The following is a 7,068-nucleotide window of genomic DNA, read 5'->3' on the forward strand; positions in this document are numbered from 1 at the left end:
CCACTAAAATTTGTAATTATACACTTCACAAATACCAAATTTTTGTAGTGACTAGTAAGAATGATCATGCTTTAAAATTTAGATATTGTTGATTTTGTAACATCCTGACCAGATACTACGGGTTTAAATAATAAAATAAAATAAGAAAATAAAATCGCATTAATTATAAATCCATTTCCCAAAAATGCGGGAAATTTGAAATAATTTATTTCATAATAAAAATAACTCTAAATTCAACTTTCTCAAAATTCAACAAAATACTAAAACAGTCTCATAATAGCTTACAACTTTATTCCAAAACCATAAGTGATAAAAACTCAATAAAATTGTTCCCATAAGTTTTTCGGGCTCCGTTGCTAAGCCTCACCAGATCCACCTGCAACATCATCTGCTCCTGTGTACCGTATACACGATCATCACCAAACACAAGCAGATAGGGTGAGCTAACAAAATAATATATATATATATATATATATATATATATATATATATATATATATATATATATATATATATATATATATCTATGGCACAATTATACACATAACACAATCACACCAAAGGAATTCTATCCTTTAATATCACATCACATGGCCACCACCATGTTATTCGTGTTCTACATCTTCTAAGGAGTACCTCAAGGTGTCTTATTGCCATACCAGTCGCAATTGGAATCGCGATGGGAAGGCGAACCGAAAAACGAAAACAGGATTAAAAAGAGATTTGGGAGTCGCCACCATCATTATTCTGGAAAACTATGGAAAACCATGAAGATAAGACAAGTCTGCGAAAAACTAGATTTTGGATCCGGGAGTCGGTTACGCGTAGGTAAGGTGTTAACACCCTACAACGCCCGCCCGAAGGCGGTACCTTTAATTAAAAATGAAAAGTTGATGTGGTTTTCAAAATATTAATTTTCCCCAAAAATAACAAGACAAAAATTTTAAAAGAAACAAAAATATTTTTTTTATTTTTTTTTCCCTGACAAGGATTGACCTTGGTTCTACGTATTCTCATTAAAAAATGAGAAATCAGGGTTATGTAGTTCTTTAAAAAGATATTTGAAAAAAACAATTGAGAAAATGATTTGATTTATTTAGAGGTGGACCTAACAAGGACTGGCCATGCTCCTACGTATCTCACAGTGGAGAATCAAGGATCACGTAGTTCTTAAAAGACTTTTTGCTTGAAAATGTTGTTATTTTTGTATTTTGAAAATTTTTTATTTTTTTTTGGTATTTTTTGAATTACTTGAAAATATGTGTCACACGACGCGAGCGGTCGGACAGACACTAAAAGGGAAAGAAAATTATTTTTGGTATTTTTTGAAAATGAGTGTCACACGGTGCGGGAGACCGGACAGACACAATAAATCAAAAGAGAATATTTTCATTTTTTAGATTTTTTTTTCTATTTTTTTGTAATTTTTATAATTTAAAACATTTTTGTTTTCTCTTTTTTTTATAAGGAAAAAAAATAATAATAGATAAATAACAAAAAAAGGATAAAAGAAAATTTAATAACAAAAAGGACAAAAGTGAAAGAAAGAAAATAATAATAATAATAATAATAATAATAATAGGGTGCATGAGTAATGTGTGAGGTGCATGAAGCAAGTCAGGTGTACAATAAAAATGGGAGTGCAATAAATAAAATATAAAACAAGCCCAAAAGTGACAATAAAAATGCAAAGGGCGTGGGGGTCAGTAAATATGGGGTGCAACAAGCAATCAATGGAGGTGTGTGTAGTGAACATGGGCTGAATTGAGTAACAAGAAGCAAGCGAGTCTAAAACAAACAAAGGACATAAGAGTGTGTGGAGATTAAAAAACGGTGGTGCGCGAGGATAATAAGAATGGAGGTCTGGGAAGGAAACAAACATGACCACCAGGCTCAATATACATGGGAGTGAGAAAAAAAAATAAAAAAAAGGTATTACCCGGAAAAAATTGGGTGTTGACAATACCTATCGGCCACAACCGATAGAGCACGTGCGGGAAACCATTGCTACAGATCATACACCGTAACGCCAACTTGAGTTCCCAAATACGAACATAGTTCGCGACGTCCCAAGACTACCAAACTCGTCAGCGAACTACTGAGGAGAGCAACCTGGATCCTCGATATCTCATCCCTGACAACACCACAACTATATTTCTCCTACATTATCATTAACATACTCTATGTTTAACTAAACCTCGATTTGATTCAACTCTCAACTTTGCTAATTATGCTTATGGGAAGCTCTGCCAGGGATGTACTGTCAGGTGGTTCCTCTTCAGAATCCCAGAAAACACCAGGATTAACATAAGTCGTCTAGCGGCTATGAATAGCCCGTCAGGCAGTTTCTGGAAAATTTCTAGAAACCCAAATTTCAATGCAATTAGAGAAGAATCATACATACACATTTTGGCATAGATAAAGTTTAATTTGGTTTCACCAAGGTTTGAACCCCTCACCATGCCAAAGCCAAATCAATGTTCAACCATTTAACCAATTCATGTTTCGTGATGATTAATATAATTTTGATTATATTATCACTCAATATATACTGTGGAATGATGAGGAAGATGATTAATCCAATGATAAAGAGATATGTCTCTTACTTCATTGCCAAACCTAGTACGAATCTACTTTGGGCCTTTTAAGTTGAAATTCCCATCCCTGGATGAAGTCACTTAAATGGAATGCCCCTGGATGAAATATTGTTATGTACCTAATTTGCACAAATTAAAGCATCATGAGCAAATTTAATTGAAGAGGTGAGTTTCATTTTCATTATTGGTTACGATAGAGCAATTCATGTTATTTGAAATCACTTTGTCGTTATGCACCTTAAAATCCTGATTTTCAAGCCATGATATTCGCATCTATTCACTTTTTGGGGTTAAAGCTTCACCATATTTTATGTCCAAATTATCTATAACAATATATGAAAATCAACTACCATTGAATATACCTAACTACTTCTTCTTAAAATTTTGACAATTGTCCAAATAAATGGTTTTTAAGTCATTTCCAATTTTCATTTTCCTTTAATACCCATTCAAATATTATGACACCTATTCTCAAGTGTGGGTTTTCTGTCATTTTCAATGTTTCCCAACCAATGGACCATTTTATCCTCACCTTCACGTTTCTCATGCCATTATTTGTAGTGGTATTTCTGTATTTTAATGTTTGGTGCTTCTTCCCTTCCGCGTTTGAGTTTGATATCACTATACTCGATGGACATGAAGAAAATGATTGATGGATGTGCCCAACTTAATTTCCTGCTCCTTCCTTTTCTTTTTAATATCTTCTGCTTCTTATTTTTCCCAGTTTAGGTTAGGTCTTTTTGAACCCCTTTTTGTTTTTCGTGTTATTCTCCTTTTTTCTTATTTTTGTTGTTGTTCTGCTTCTTATTCGTTCCACATAAGGTTCAAGTCAGGTCAACAACTTGTAGAATGTGGATTTGGTGTGACAAAGTTTTCAAATATACCATCCTATGATCTACATAATATAACTGTTATTTGCCAAATATAAATGACCGAGTTATAGAATCTTACACACTGGCATGACTACATAATTAACTTTCCAAAAAAAAAGAAATACAAAGAAATTTTCTGAAGTATAAAATTACGACAGGAGAGTTTTGCTGAGACTTGTACATAATAATTGGGCAATTGTGGTGATTCATTATACTTGTACTGTAGTTAAAAATTTAGTTCATTAATCTCTTTTAGAAGAATGGACTAGTACCAAAAAAATATGTGGCTGCATTAATAGTAGGCTTTTGACGTGCATAGGCCTTTCGATAAAAAAGTTTCTTGGATGGTGAACGACTTGCCTTGCTGCAAGGATTTCATCAAGTCACAGACTTTAATCCATTAGCCCAAACAAATTGTCAAACAACTTAAAAAAATTTCTTAGATAAGAGGATGGAAGCAAAAACTCATACATAAAGGTATCGAGAAGTTTGAAACAGTTTCAATTGGCTTGAAAAGCATCACACTACCAATATAGTCTCCCATAGCCTTATTATATTCATGAACTGAGAACACCTTTGTATTAATTCATAATATACTTAAAAAATCTCATATCAGATAGCAGAAAGAAATCAGTTGTTTAAAAACATGTTATGTCTTTAATTTAATCTCTTAAATTGTGCTTATAGAATATAATCATAATGAAACAACTAAATATGTAAAGACAATAACATGTGAGTAATTGTAACAACCATTTTATGTGTAATATGCATTATGTGTACTTCGCCCTGAAGCACTAAGGTTTCCTGAAGTTCACTACTTTGGCTTGTAGAGATAATGATTCTCGTTAATTATTTTACCCTACATTGGCTTGGGTGTTAACTTTAGTTGGTTTGTTTAAGAAATAAATATACAAAATTTTTGAAAAAGGTTACTATAATTATTATTTTTTGAGATTTAGAAAAACGTACACTTCCAGTTTCTTGAACAATAAGTTAAAAAGATTTTCTTTTGAAGATTCTGATTCTTTTTTAAAATATTTTGTAAGTAATTCCATAAATGGAGAAGCGTTACTGCATTTCCTAAAATAATGGCTTTTGAGTAATATAATCTGAAACAAATTGGGTCTTAATTAAAAAAAATTGAATTTGAATTGTTAACCCATGGCACTGAAACAAACATATTTCTTGCACAAATGATAACAAAGTCAAAGTACTAACCTGTGTGTTCGATAGCCCGTTCAGATTCATAGATTTCATGATCATTTCCACCCTGCACAACAAAAATAAAATAATTATAGGACATTAACCAATCCTTCTACCCTAACAATGCTTTTAGAGCCAGAAATCTAGTAGTGAAAACAAGTGAAGGTTCACCCTGAACAAGATGTTATAATAAGAGAAGTCTATCAATAAATATAAAAACTAAGCATTAATTTTGCTGAATAGTTTGAAATATTCAAAATGTAGAAAAGGACTCATGTAACTATGTTAGTAATTATATTGCCAATAACTTGCTTACTACAAAAACTTTTGAATCCAACTCATCTAACTATATATTGATTTTAACTATGCATTTTAACATCAACTATTAGAAAGAGAAAAATACATGTACTTAGTACATCCATTTAAACAAAAATATTTATTTGAGACCATAAAAAGAACTAAATTTTGCACAACAATTACCATAAATTGTATTTGGATTCATCAGTTAATCAGCATACCCAATAAATTAAGCTAAAATGAACAACTCAAACATTTTTTTATCACCTTTGGAGATTGAGCTTCAACAAGAGCTTGAAAATGCTCCAATTCTTTATTGTCTAGAAGAAATTTAAATTATAAGATATTATACCAACAAGAGACAATTTTTCTTGAACATAATGTATAATTTGACACTTACATGTATTTCTAGTTCTTGAAACTCACAAGCCTCTGTTTCATTAAACCAAACAAATTCTGATAGCCATCAATTTTAAACATATTCCCTTTATCAAGACCTTTGTTTTCTCCATCAAGTCTGACATAATAACTAGGACATAACCCCACATCCATCCATATCTTTGTGCTTCCCAAACAACTGGAACACGAAGTCATCTCCCATATACACTACGATCTGAAATGAACCAAGACAACCACACATTTGTCAAACAACCTAAAATAAAAAGTGAAGAACAAAATTTACATGGACTAAGAACAGTAAAGAACTATGTATAAGAGTTTCATACCCTCCTCTAGTTTTTCTTCTTGATACGAAGCATTTCCCCTGTGAAAATAAAGTGTTATAAGCATCTTACTAAGTCCACAACTCAGTCATGTATTTCTTCTCTGTTTAAGAGAAATATATCAAAATTAAAGGATAGTAAAATGTCTATAATAGATAACCTACTAGTCTAATGATTAACGAAAATAATTCCAGTACTTTAACTTGCATTGCCAGAGGACTGAATAAGGCACCCAAATCACCTTAGAATTACTAGATAAAACATATAGAAGTTAGTACAAATGTCATGCCAATTCTAGAACTAGCACAAATTACAAAATAAAGTAGTAATATGAATATAAAAGGAAGACATGTGCACAAGGATTCCACCATTAAGCATCCTTCATGTTAGCCATTACGATGGAAGCCAAAACATGTGAAAAGAAAGATATGAATTGAGTTAGAACTATGAAAAGGGAAATATGAAGTGGTCTTCTCCAATGAAAAGAACATGACTAGAACAAAAACAAATTTGAATTGAGTGTAGGAACGAAAACAAATTTGAATTGAATGTAGGAACCAAAACGAAAGCACCCGAAGCAGTAAAACATTGAATTCAAAATTCTCACGAAGAACAATGAACGAAATTAACTAAGATGAGCTTTCGCCATGGCAGCCTCCGCCGAGCTCCAACGCCTCTTGCGCCACCACCTGTGTGTGACCGGCAATGCCTCTGGAATCTACTCCTTATCTCCTCTGTATCTCACTTCATCTTCCTCCTCACCTTCTTCGTTTGACTCGAACGACATGTTCTGTTGACTACTCATTGCAGTAGCTCCCAATGAACCCTTCGTTTGAAAGCGGAAGTCGTGACGGAAATGATAGACCATTAAAAGATTCTATACTTGGTATGGGTCCAATAGGTGTACAAATTCTTCTCTCATAATACAAAAATACAATGGATCCCTTTCTATACCTATTTTTAGGCCCAACACATGTAAAAGAACTCTTATTATTTACAAAAATGTGATTTCTTCCTCTTTTATACCTAATAAATTTGAACAGATATAATATATAGATATAAAAAGTGAATTTTGCACTAGTGTAAGATGCAACAAGAGTTGGCAGATCTAAAGAAACGCAATGCTGATGAGATGGAGGCGCTACCGCAAGAGAACTCTCACCTTAGGCGAAAGATCGAGGCTGATTCCACCCTGAAAGGAAAAGCCAAGGAGATGTCTGAGGCTGCAAGGTCCCCGACCTTCCAGCCTACAGAAGAGGAAAACGAATATAACCCCACCCGTTACACCTTCACCACCACCCAACAAACACCTATTCCCTCCACCCATCCCACTCACTTCCCATCCACTCAACCAGGACATACTGCAGCCCATACCCC

At 33.2% G+C, this 7,068-nt stretch overlaps 1 long non-coding RNA gene across 8 annotated transcripts; it reads right to left on the bottom strand.

Moving 5' to 3' along the window:
- Window positions 1-203: 203 nt before the first annotated feature.
- On the bottom strand, window positions 204-6,513 carry LOC114169087. 8 transcript variants are annotated; one of them, XR_003600828.1, is made up of 8 exons: window positions 6,299-6,513; window positions 6,060-6,070; window positions 5,856-5,942; window positions 5,695-5,732; window positions 5,370-5,582; window positions 5,237-5,289; window positions 4,688-4,739; window positions 204-394 (listed from the first exon to the last, which is right to left on the bottom strand). It is a non-coding gene; the product is annotated as an uncharacterized LOC114169087 (long non-coding RNA). The 8 variants fall into 8 exon arrangements; XR_003600824.1 differs by lacking the exon at window positions 204-394 and adding an exon at window positions 3,494-3,833; XR_003600823.1 differs by lacking the exon at window positions 204-394 and having other exon boundaries at window positions 3,494-4,739; window positions 6,322-6,513.
- Window positions 6,514-7,068: the final 555 nt, after the last annotated feature.

The sequence above is a fragment of the Vigna unguiculata genome, chromosome 11 (assembly GCF_004118075.2).
Source record: "Vigna unguiculata cultivar IT97K-499-35 chromosome 11, ASM411807v1, whole genome shotgun sequence".
In the NCBI taxonomy this organism is placed as follows: domain Eukaryota; kingdom Viridiplantae; phylum Streptophyta; class Magnoliopsida; order Fabales; family Fabaceae; genus Vigna; species Vigna unguiculata.